The 12,623-nt window shown below is 38.2% G+C and overlaps 1 protein-coding gene across 3 annotated transcripts in view; it reads left to right on the top strand.

Annotated features, from left to right (window-relative positions):
* Positions 1 to 12,623, top strand: part of NUGGC (nuclear GTPase, germinal center associated) — a 69,542-nt gene that overhangs the window by 1,825 nt on the left and 55,094 nt on the right. For all 3 annotated transcript variants that reach the window (XM_037813165.1, XM_037813169.1, XM_037813164.1), the window contains exon 2: positions 924 to 1,046. The gene's annotated coding sequence lies outside the window, so the exon portion shown is untranslated. The remainder of the gene's footprint in view (positions 1 to 923; positions 1,047 to 12,623) is intronic.

Below are 12,623 nucleotides of genomic sequence, written 5' to 3'. Positions count from 1 at the left end.
TTAGCAAACTGGAACAAACTTCTTATACGTCTTTAAGTTGACATCTAAATTTTTTATCATACATTTAAATAGTTACAAAGGATGAAATTTCCAACATGTTTTAAATATTGCTGTTCTTAAAAGAATTACATCACTCTTTCAAGTGTATCCACTGGAATATAAATGTCATAGTGATTTGATACCCACTACCATCTATTTTATAAACATATGAAGAAATTCTTTATAGTCAAATTTTACATCATTCCTTTACCCACTTGAAAGCATATTTCTATTCCACTTTTTCCCTTAGATGTTATCCTTATGTAATGCATTTAAGCTGGAAAGACTTTTATTGATCACACCATCATCTCTCAGCATGAAAATGCAGATTGAAAAATTAAAAAAAATTTCCTATGACCACAAGTTTCTGAGTGTTTTTAAATGTCTTCTGGGTTGTGATTATAATTATTAGTATACAGTTGATCAAAACAGTATAATATATTACAAATTCTGATAATTGAATTTAAAAATAATTTCTTTCAGAAGCTTCTCTCTTAATGAAATAGATGAATTAGGTTTTTAAAAAATATGTAGCTGTGGATGACTGTTACTTACTGCTAGAAGAGCGAGGGTTCAGCATTTGTTTTTATAGATGGAAGTGCTGAGAAACTTGTCCACATAAACAAGTAGATGAGAATGGAAAAATTTTATTAGAATGGAGTTACTCAATTCTTTGACCTTCTTCTGAGTTATGTGCCAAAAATTGCATAGTCATCTATCATCAAAATTAATTCTCATGACTTTTCATCTGGCTACTCTATTAGGGCCTTCCTTAGAATTTGATGAAAGCAAACCACCACCTAACTTACAAAAGGATTTGTTATTCTCTTTCTTAAAACACAAACACCAACATTTCCATTTATCCTTTGTTTAACACTCTGTAGATTTTTACATCCAGAGGCAGTGTGCCCAGGAATGAGCTGAAGATGTGTTCTTCTCTTGTAAAGTGGGAGAAGGGCCACTGTGTAAATGAAGATGGAAAAGGAGAACCTGCATCTTCATTACAAGCAAGTGATTGATTGTAGGAGTGTACAAATGGACATTTATTTCCTTAAAAAAAAATCAGGACTTTGGTACCTCTTGGAAAGTCTTCACATATTACTCAGAATATGTGTAGACCCTTTCAATCAAATAACTGATATCCCTTGCCTCCATTCTTGCCCCCCTACAGTCCATTCTTTACACAGCAGCCAGAATTATTTTCATGAAACATAAATCAGATCATGTCATTTCCCTGCTTAAGACCCTTCAGTAACTTCTGTTTTCTTTAAGAATAAAGTCCAAGGTCTTTACAAAGCCCAATATTATCTAGTTTCTGCTTACGTCTACTACTCTCCCTTTACTTCAAATTAATAATTGCCTTCTTTCTACTCCTTACACCATGCCAAGCTTGTTCCTACTCAGGGCCTTTGCACTTTTTGTTTCTTCTCTATGGGGTTTTTCTTCCCCAACCTTTCTATATGGCTGAATCCTTCTTGTTGTTCATGTTTCAGTTCAAATGTCACCTTCTTGAGAGTCTTTCCCTGACTAACCTCTCCGAAGAACTGCTCCTTCCCCAACTCCTTACCCTATTTTATTTATAGCATTTATCATAATTTAAATTTATCTTTTCTGTTTATTTACTTACTCATTTATTGTCTACCTCTCTCCATTGTATAAAGACCCATGAGACCAGTAACCCTGTTTGTCTTTTTGCGTATGTATCCTCAGTGCCTAATACAGTGCTAGAACATAATGTGTTTTAAATATTATTTGTTGAAGAATGAATGAATCAAATATCTACATATTGCCCACTATGAATAAATGAATTTATTAATTTAGTCAACAAAGATTTATTGAGTGTCTAATATTTGCCAATCACTGTTCTAAGGGCTTGGAATACATCAAAAACCAATCAAACAAATATTACTCCCTTATGGAACTTACATTCTATCTGGGGGAAACAGACAGTAAACAATAAAGAAGGAAATTAGCTGATGTATGAAAAGGATATGGATAAAAGAAAAAGAATAGCTAGATAAGAGGGGGAGAGAGAGGGTGAGCAAGCAAGAGAGAGAAGCAGGTATTATAGTTATAATTTTAAATAAGGAATGGAGTAGGCCTTATTGAGACTGTGATACTTGAGCAAATACTTGAAATGCAGGTATCTAGGGGCAGAGTATTTCAGGAAGAGGGAAAAGTTAATGCAAAGGTATTAGGGTGAAAGGACACCTGGTTTATTCAAGGAAAGTAAGGAGGCCAGTGTGAACAGGACAGTGAGTGAGCGGAAGAGTCATAGATGTCAGAGAAGTCATGAGGTGGGGGTGGGAGCAATGTGGGTTATGTAAGACCTTGTAGGCCATTATAAATCCTTTGGGTTTTACTCTAAGTGATATGGGGAGCCATTGGAGAATTTTGAGCAGATGAATGATATAAGATTTATAGTTTAAAAGTATCTCATCTCTGTGTTGAGAATAGACTGTAGGGGTAAGGGTAAATCAGGGAGATCAGAGAGGTGGCAATTATAACCCTGCCAATGATTCCCAAATTTGATGCACATTAGAATCACCTGAAGAGCATTTAAAAATCCTGGTGCCCAGGTCACACCCCATGACAATTAAATAAAAATATCAAGGAGTAGGAGTGAGGCTTAAGTGGTTTTTAAAGATCCTTGGGGGATTCCAATGCAGCAAAGTTTGGGAACCACTAAACAAGGCCAGAGATGATGTTGACTCAGATAAGGGCAGTAAGCAGGAGAGATAGTAAGAAGGATTGAGATTCTGAAGATATTTTGAAGATTTCAGTAAGACTGCCTCACAGATATGATGTGAGATATGAGAGAGGCATAAAGGGTAACAGCAAAGCTTTTGGCCTGAGGGACTGGAGCCATGAAGTGCCATTAGCTGAAATGCAGAAGACCATAGGTTGAATAGAATTTGGAGAGGCTGTCTCAGAAGGTCAGTTTTTCACATGATGTGTTTGGGCTGCCTAGTGAGCAGTAAGACATGAAAGAGATTGGGGAAGATGGCAGAGTGGTGAGGTATAGGATCTAGTTAATCCTCCAGGACAGTAGGTAGAAAGCCAGGAACTGCGTGGACATGACACCGCAGAACAATTTGACTTTGGGCATACTTCATACAACACTCATGAACCTGTGGAAAAGCTGAGATCAGTGAAATCTGTAAGTTCTCACGGCCAGGGGACCCATGCCCCTACATGCCAGGCTCAGTCCCATGGGAGGAGGGGCCATCTGTGCTGGGAATGAGGAGGGAGAACTGCAGTTGCAGCTCTGATTGAAATCTCAGACTGCTGATCGAAACTCCAAACATAGATAGACTGAGACCAGACACCAGAGAATCTGGGAGCAGTCAACCCAGTGGGGAGGAGATAGGGCTAGCAAAAACAGAAAAAAAATCAAAAACCCAAAAATAAAAACAGAGACTTTTTGGAGTTCTGGTGACCATAAAACAGAGAAAGGCAGGGCTCAAACAGAAATCAGGCTCATATGCAAATCCAGAGGGGGAGGTCCCTTGTCTGAAGAGTCGGTTTCTCTGCTTTCTTAATTGTTCCTTAATGGCTCTAATCTCCTTGTCTCTTAGCATTTCAATAGCCTATTAGATCTGCAAGGAAGGCCTGTCTCTCTCTCTCTCTCTCTCTCTCTCTCTCTCTCTCTCTCTCTCTCTCTCTCTTTTTTTTTTTAAATCTTTTTCTAAAACAATTACTCTAAGAAGCCCATTACAGAAAGCCTCAAAGACTTGCAATTTCGGCCCAGGCAAGAGCAGAGCTAAGATAGCTCTGAGAGACAAAACAATAAGTCTAGTGGCTGAAAAATTTGCTAAACACCACAACTCCCCACAAAAGGGGGGCGTCCCCTCACAGTCGTCTTCCCGGAGGGCTGGGAACACTCCTGCCCCAAGCCAGTGCCACAGCCCAGAGCTGCCCCCCAAAACTCATTGTGATGGGAAGTGTTTCCAACAACACGTTCACACATCACAACATCGGGCATGGACAATAGCCTTTCACCCATCCGCAGCTAATTGTCCCAGAGCTGGGAAGGTGGAGCTGTGTGAAAAGAGGGAAATTAACACGCCCCATTCAGCCATCCTTTCAGCAGACAGGGAATGCCCCTACACAGCCCTGTGGCCCAGAACTTCCCTTGGGCAATGGTGCTTACCTGTGATGTAGCACAGTCTTCCCTCAGCAGAGGACCTAGGAGAGCATGGCTTGGAAGAGGGACACAATCAGAAGTCCCAGTGACCATAAGCCAATACCAGGGACTTATGGGTCAGTGGCAGAGATAAACTGTGGTGAGACTGAACTGAAGGATTAGACTATTGCAACAGCTTTAAATCTCCAAGAACACCTGGGAGATTTGATTATTAAAGCTGCCCTCCTCCCCTAACCGCTCAGACACATGCCCCGTATTCAGGACAGGCAGCACCAACTACACACGCAAACTTGGTGCACCAATTGGACCCCACAAGACTCACATCCTGACTCACCAAAAAGTCAAAGTTGGAGAGAACTGGCTTGAGGGGATAGGTGGCTCGTAGATGCCACCTGCTGGTTAGTTAGAGAAAGTGTACTCCTCCAAGCTGTAGATCTGACAAACTAGAGATGTGTATGAATCATTCTACATATCCTAAAAGAACTCTATCAAGTTAAGCAAATGCCAAGAGGCCAAAAACAACAGAAAATTTTAAAGCGTGTGAAAAAACCAGACGATATGGATAACCCAAACCCAAATACCCAAATCAAAAGATCAGAGGAGACACAGTACTTGGAGCAATTAATCAAAGAACTAAAGATAAACAATGAGAGCATTGCACAGGATATAAAGGACATAAAGAAGACCCTAGAAGAGCATAAAAAAAGAAATGGCAAGAGTAAATAAAAAAATAGACGATCTTATGGAAATAAAAGAAACTATTGACGAACTTAAAGGGTTCTGGATACTCACAGTACAAGATTAGAGGAAGCTGAACAACAAATCAGTGACCCTGAGGATGACAGAATGGAAAATGGAACAAAAGAAAGAATGGTAAAAAAATTGAAAGAAATCAAAATGGACCTCAGGAATACAATAGATAAAATAAAACATCCAAATATAAGACTCTTTGGTGTCCCAGAAGGAAAAGAGAAGGGTAAAAGTCTAGGAAGAGTATTCAAAGAAATTGGGGAAAACGTCCCAAACCTTCTAAACACCATAAATACACAAGTCATAAATGCCCAGCTAACTCCAAATAGAATAAATCCAAATAAACCCACTCCAAGACATATTCTGATCAGATTGTCAAATACTGAAGAGGAGGAGCAAGTTCTGAAAGCAGCCAAGAGAAAAGCAATTCACCATTTACAAAGGAAACAGCATAAGACTAAGTAGTGACTACTCAGCAGCCACCCTGGAGGCAAGAAGGCAGTGGCACGACATATTTAAAATTCTGGGAGAGAAAAATTGCCAACCGAGAATTCTTTATACAGCAAAGCTCTCCTTCAAATTTGAGGGAGAGCCTAAATTTTTCACAGGCAAACAAATGCTAAGAGAATTTGCTAACTAAAGACCTGTCCTACTTGAGATAATAAAGGGAGCCCTACTGACAGAAAAACAGAAAGGAGAGAGAGAGATGGAGAAAGGTTCAGTACTAAAGAGATTCAGTATGGGTACATTAAAGGACATTAAGAGAGAGAGGGAAATAATATATCTGACAAACATAAACCAAAGGATAGGATGGCTGATTCAAAAAATGTCTTCACAGTAATAATGTTGACTGTAAATGGATTAAACTCCCCAATTAAAAGATATAGATTGGCAGAATGGATTAAAAAAAATGAACCATCTATATCTTGCATACAAGAGACTCATCTTAGACACAGGGACACAAAGAAATTGAAAGTGAAAGGATGGAAAAAATATTTCATGCAAGCTACAGCCAAAAGAAAGCAGGAGTAGCAATATTAATCTCAAATAAAATAGACTTTAAATGCAACGATGTTATGAGAGACAAAGAAGGCCACTACATACTAATAAAAGGGGCAATTCAACAAGAAGAAATAACAATCATAAATGTTTATGCACCCAATCATGGTGCCACAAAATACATGAGACAAACACTGGCAAAACTAAAGGAAGCAATTGATGTTTCCACAGTAATGTTGGGGGCTTCAATACATCACTGTCTCCTATACATGTATCAACCAGACAGAAGACCAAAAAGGAAATTGAAAACATAAACAATCTGATAAATGAATTTGATTTAACAGACATATATAGAACGTTACATCCCAAATCACCAGGATACACATTCTTCTCTAGTGCTCATGGAACTTTCTCCAGAATAGATCATATGCTGGTACATAAAACAAACCTCAATAAATTAAAAAAAAAATTGAAATTATTCAAAGTACATTCTCTGACCACAGTGGAATACAATTAGAAGTCAATAACCATCAGAGACTTAGAAAATTCACAAATACCTGGAGGCTCAACAACACGCTACTGAACAATCAGTGGGTTAAAGAAGAAATAGCAAGAGAAATTGCTAAATATATAGAGACAAATGCAAATGAGAACACAACATATCAAAACTTTTGGGATGCAGCAAAAGTAGTACTGAGAGGGAAATTTGTAGCACTAAACACATACGTTAAAAAGGAAGAAAGAGCCAAAATCAAAGAACTAATGGCTCAACTGAAGAAGCTAGAAAATGAACAGCAAACCAATCCTAAACCAAGTAGAAGAAAAGAAATAACAAGGATTAAAGCAGAAATAAAAGACATCGAGAACAAAAAAAATAATAGAATAAATAACACCAAAAGTTCGTTCTTTGAGAATATCAACAAGATTGGCAAGCCCCTAGCTAGACTGACAAAATGAAAAAGAGATAAGACCCATATAAACAAAATAATGAATGAGAAAGGTGACATTACTGCAGATCCTGAAGAAATTTAAAAAATTATAAGAGGATACTATGAACAACTGTATGTCAACAAACTGGATAATGTTGAGGAAATGGACAATTTCCTGGGAACATATGAACAACCTAAACTGACCAGAGAAGAAATAGAAGACATCAACCAATCAATCACAAGTAAAGAGATCCAATCAGTCATCAAAAAGCTTCCCACAAATAAATGCCCAGGGCCAGATGGTTTCACAGGGGAATTCTACCAAACTTTCCAAAAGGAACTGACACCAATCTTACTTAAACTCTTTCAAAACTTCAAAGAAAATGGAAAACTACCTAACACATTTTATGAAGCTAACATCAATCTAATACCAAAACCAGGCAAAGATGCCACAAAAAGAAAACTACAGGCCAATCTCTCTAATGAATATAGATGCAAAAATTCTCAACAAAATACTTGCAAATCAAATCCAAAGACACATTAAAAAAATCATATACCATGACCAAGTGGGGTTTATTCCAGGAATGCAAGGATGGTTCGACATAAGAAAATCAATCAATGTAATACAACACATTAACAAATCAAAAAAGGAAAATCAAATGATCATCTCATTAGATGCTAAAAAAGCATTTGACAAAATCCAACATCCCTTTTTGATAAAAACACTTCAAAAGGTAGGAATTGAAGGGAACTTCCTCAATATGATAAAGAGCATATATGAAAAACTCACAGCCAGCATAGTACTCAATGGTGAGAGACTGAAAGCCGTCTCTCTAAGATCAGGAATGAGACAAGGATGCCCACTATCACCACTGTTATTCAACATTGTGCTAGAAGTGCTAGCCAGGGCAATCTGGCAAGACAATGAAATAAAAGGCATCCAAATTGGAAAGGAAGAAGTAAAGCTGTCATTATTTGCAGATGATATGATCTTATATCTGGAATACCCTGAGAAATGGATGATACAGCTACTGGAGCTAATAAACAAATTTAGCAAAGTAGTGGGATACAAGATTAATGCACATAAGTCAGTAATGTTTCTATATGCTAGAAATAAAAGAAGTGAAGAGGCACTCAAGAAATAGATACCATTTTCAATAGCAGCTAAAAATATCAAGTACCTAGGAATAAACTTAACCAAAGATGTAAAAGACCTATACAAAGAAAACTACATAACTACTAAAAAAAATAGAAAGGGACCGTAAAAGATGGAAAGATAGTCCATGTTCATGGATAGGAAGGCTAAATGTCATTAGGATGTCAATTCTACCCAAAGTCATCTACAGAGTCAATGCAATCCCAATCAAAATTCCAACAACCTACTTTGCAGACTTGGAAAAGCTAGTTATCAAATTTATTTGGAAAGGGAAGATGCTTCGAATTGCTAAAAACACTCTGAAAAAGAAAAACAAAGTGGGAGAACTTACACTCGCTGACTTTGAAGCTTACTATAAAGCCACAGTAGTCAAAACAGCATGGTACTGGCACAAAGATAGATATATTGATCAAGGGAATTGAATTGAGAATTAGGAAATAGACCCCCAGATCTATGGCCAAGTGGTCTTTGATAAGGACCCCAAAGCCACTGAACTGGGACATAACAGTCTTTTCAACAAATGGGGCTGGGAGAGTTGGATATCCATATCCAAAAGAATGAAAGAGGACCCCTACCTCACATCCTACACAAAAATTAACTCAAAGTGCATCAAAGACCTCAGTATAAAAGACAGCACCATGAAACTCCTAGAAGATAATGTAGGGAGACATCTTCAAGACCTTGTATCAGGAGGTCACTTCCTAGACCTTACACCCAAAGCACAAGCAACAAAGGAAAAAATAGATAAATGGGAACTCCTCAAGCTTAGAAGTTTCTGTACCTCAAAGGAATTTGTCAAAAAGGTGAAGAGGCAGCCAACTCAATGGGAAAAAAATTGTGGAAACCATGTATCTGACAAAAGACTGATATCTTGCATATAAAAAGAAATTCTACAACTCAATGACAGTAGTACAGATGGACCAATTATAAAAGGGCAAAAGATATGAAGAGACAGTTCTCTGAAGAGGAAATATAAATGGTCAAGAAACACGTGAAAAAATGTTCAGCTTCACTAGCTATTAGAGAGATGCAAATTAAGACTACAATGAGATAACATCTCACACCAATTAGAATGGCTGCCATTAAACAAACAGGAAATTACAGATACTGGAGAGGATGTGGAGAAATTGGAACTCTTATTCATTGTTGGTGGGACTGTATAATGGTTCATCCACTTTGGAAGTCAGTCTGGCAGTTCCTTTCAAAAGTCGATATAGAGTTATCCTTAGATCCAGCAATTGCACTTCTTGATATATACCCGGAAGATCTGAAAGCAGTGACACAAGTTATTTGCACACCAATGTCCATAGCAGCATTATTCACAATTGCCAAGAGATGAAAACAACCCAAATGTCCTTTAACAGATGAGTGGATAAATAAAATGTATAGAATACTACGTGGCCGTAAGAACGAATGATGCTGTGAAACATGACAACATGGATGAACCTTGAAGACATAATGCTGAGTGAAATAAGCCAGGCACAAAAAGATAAATATTATATGCTACCACTAATGTTAACATTGAAAAATATAAAATAAATGGTTTATAATGTAGAATGTAGGGGAACTTGCGATAAAGAGCAATTAATGAAGGGGGAACAATAACCCAGTAAGGACAGATAAGCTATCATGGGTAAATTGAACATTCTGGGAATGCCCAGGAATGACTATGGTTTGTTAATTTCTGATGGGTATGTTTGGAACAAGTTCACAGAAATGTTGCTATATTAGGTTATTTTTGTGGGGTAGAGTAGGACCATGTTCGAAGTAAAGTAGTTATTTTAGGTTAGTTGTCTTTTTCTTATTCTCTTGTTATGTTATGGTTTGTTTGAAATGATTTTTTTACTCCATGTTTTTTTTTTTCATTTTTTTTTACATAATTAAAAAAAAAGAGTTAATTAAAAGAAAATGAAAAAAATATGCAGAGACCCATTGGGGAGCTGGTGGAGAATGCAGGGGTGTTGGGCTTCCCCACCTCGATGGTTGCTGATGTGCTCACAGACATAGGGGACTGGTGGTTTGATGGGCTGAGCCCTCTACTACAGGACTTCCCCTTGGCAAGACTGTTGCTGCAAAGGAGAGGCTAGGTCTGCCTATAATCGTGCCTAAGAGCCTCCTCCCGAATGCCTCTTTGTAGATCAGATGTGGCCCTCTCTCTTTAGCTAAGCTAGCTTGGCAGGTGAAATCACTGCCTCCCCACTGCGTGGGATCTGACACCCAGGGGAGTTAGTCTCCCTGGCAATATGGAATATGACTCCCGGGGAGGAATCTAGACCCGGCATCATGGGATGGAGAACATCTTTTTGACCTAAGTGGGGATATGAATGGAAATGAAATAAGCTTCAGTGGCAGAGAGATTCTAAAAGGAGCCGAGCAGTCACTCTGGTGGGCACTCTTATGCACAATATAGACAACCCTTTTTAGGTTCTAATGAATTGGAATAGCTAGCAGTAAATACCTGAAACTATCAAACTACAACCCAGAACCCATGAATCTTGGAGACAATTGTATAAAAATGTACCTTATGAGGGTGACAATGTGATTGGGAAAACCATATGGACCACATTCCCCTTTGTCCAGTGTATGGATGGATGAGTAGAAAAATGGGGGCAAAAAAAAAAAAAAAAGCACCCAATGTTCTTTTTTACTTTAATTGTTTTTTTTTTTTCACTTTAATTTTTATTCTTATTATTTTTGTGTGGTAATGAAAATGTTCAAAAATTAATTTTGATGATGAATGCACAACTATATAAGGGTTACTATGAACAACTGAATGTATGCTTTGTATGACTGCATGGTATGCAAATATATCTCAATAAAAAGAAATTAAAAAAAAGAAAGAGACTGGGCTGGAGATAAAAATTTGAGAGTTATAGGCAAATAGGTGAAATTTAAAGGTATGAAACCAGGTGAGTGTGAATTGGAAAGAAAAGAGACCAAAGATTAAGCTTTTGGATATTCTATTATTAACAGATTGGAGAAGAGGAAGAACTGACAAAGGAGACTGAGGAGGCACCTCCAGGGAAGTGGGGAGAAAACTAGGAGTGTGTGACTTCCTAGACACTAAGTGAAGAAAGTATGTCAATGGGGGAATGATCAATTGGGTCAAATGTTGCTGATGGATCAAGTAAGATGAGGGTTGAAAGTTGTCTATGATCCTTGATGATTTGACAAGAACAGTTTTGGTGGAATGGTAAGGGTGAAAGCTTGACTAGAGTAGGTTTGTGATAGATTGAGAGGAGAAGAATTTGAGACATTGAGCCTAGACAACACTTTTGAGGAGTTTTTTCATAAAGACATCCAGAGGAATAGGGTGGTAGCTGGCAGGGGAAATGGGGTCAAGAGAAGTGTTTGTTTTTAAAATGGAATAGAAGCAAGTTTGTATGCCAGTGGGAATAATCTAGTAGGGCGTGAAATGCTGATGAAGTAATAGAAGAGAGAGAAGCGCCGGACCTAGTCCTTCAGTTGCTGAGAGGGTTTGGAATCTGGTGCACAAGGTTAGTTTTAGATGGGCACATGGATAGTTCATCTATTAATAGGCTGGAAGGCAGAGCATGTGAGTGCAGATTCTGATAGGTGGTTGAGTGTGATGGTGGAACTCCATGCAAGTTCTCTTGCAACTGCTTCAGTATTTTCCGTGAGTTCAATGGAAATTCAGCCATTTGGTAGAATGACCAAGCTTCCTACAGATCTAGCCTCCAGGTATCCAATATTAGGTGTCAGGGACCACCACAAAGAACCTGTAACATACATGATCTTTTGCATTATTTCCCAACTCTTCCCTTTCCCATGTGCCCTAGGAAACAGATGTTCCCCTACCAGTAAAACAGTAATCTTAGCTTGAGGAAAAGAGCAGTGTTGTCAGAAGATATGCCCAATAAGATAAATAGCACCATCATCAGAAGTCATGCCCAGGAGGAAAACATAAAGCATTGTAGAAACTGGATAAGCCAATTTGTAATCCTTAATTTGAATGTATACACAGCCAACCATGCTGTGCCGGTGCCTTCAACCCACCTCCCTTTGTTCAAATCCTGTAAAACATTGCCCTGTCCTCTGGACAGTGTGGACCATCATAGCAAGGAATTGCTGTCTTTCCTCCCACCGATGAGGGTGAAGACCCAAGGTAGCCCCCAATAGGATGAAGACCTCACATAAGTCCCAGTAAATGCTCGATCTTACTCAGCAAGCTGGACTTGTCCGAGTCATTCTTTGGTCTGTCGTATCCCTCGCAGTTTGGTGGAAGGCTGTCTTTTTTACACAGCCCCTCACCTTACTGAGAACAGAACCCAATAAGCTTTAAAAAATCTCAAAATTATTTTTTTCTTTAGGTAGTTTAGTAGCACCTCTGATTAAGAGTATAATTAGCTGCTGAAGCAAAGAAACAGCCAGCAGAGGGAGAGCTAAGCATGTGTTATATGAATATAAGTATGTGTGATTTTGCCCAGGTAGATAAATAGAAGATCCATCATCAGTGGTAATATTTGCATTTATTTTCTTTGTTTTGAACTTTATATTTGTATTTCTATGGTTTTCTTATGGATGAGGTCCATCATGCCAAAAGCTCAAAGCAATTTTTAAGGCCAGAGTCTAAATATTCATC

Source organism: Choloepus didactylus, chromosome 20, assembly GCF_015220235.1.
Source record: "Choloepus didactylus isolate mChoDid1 chromosome 20, mChoDid1.pri, whole genome shotgun sequence".
Taxonomy (NCBI): domain Eukaryota; kingdom Metazoa; phylum Chordata; class Mammalia; order Pilosa; family Megalonychidae; genus Choloepus; species Choloepus didactylus.
Note: the sequence above shows the minus strand (reverse complement) of the source record. Positions and strands in the feature narration are given on the sequence as shown.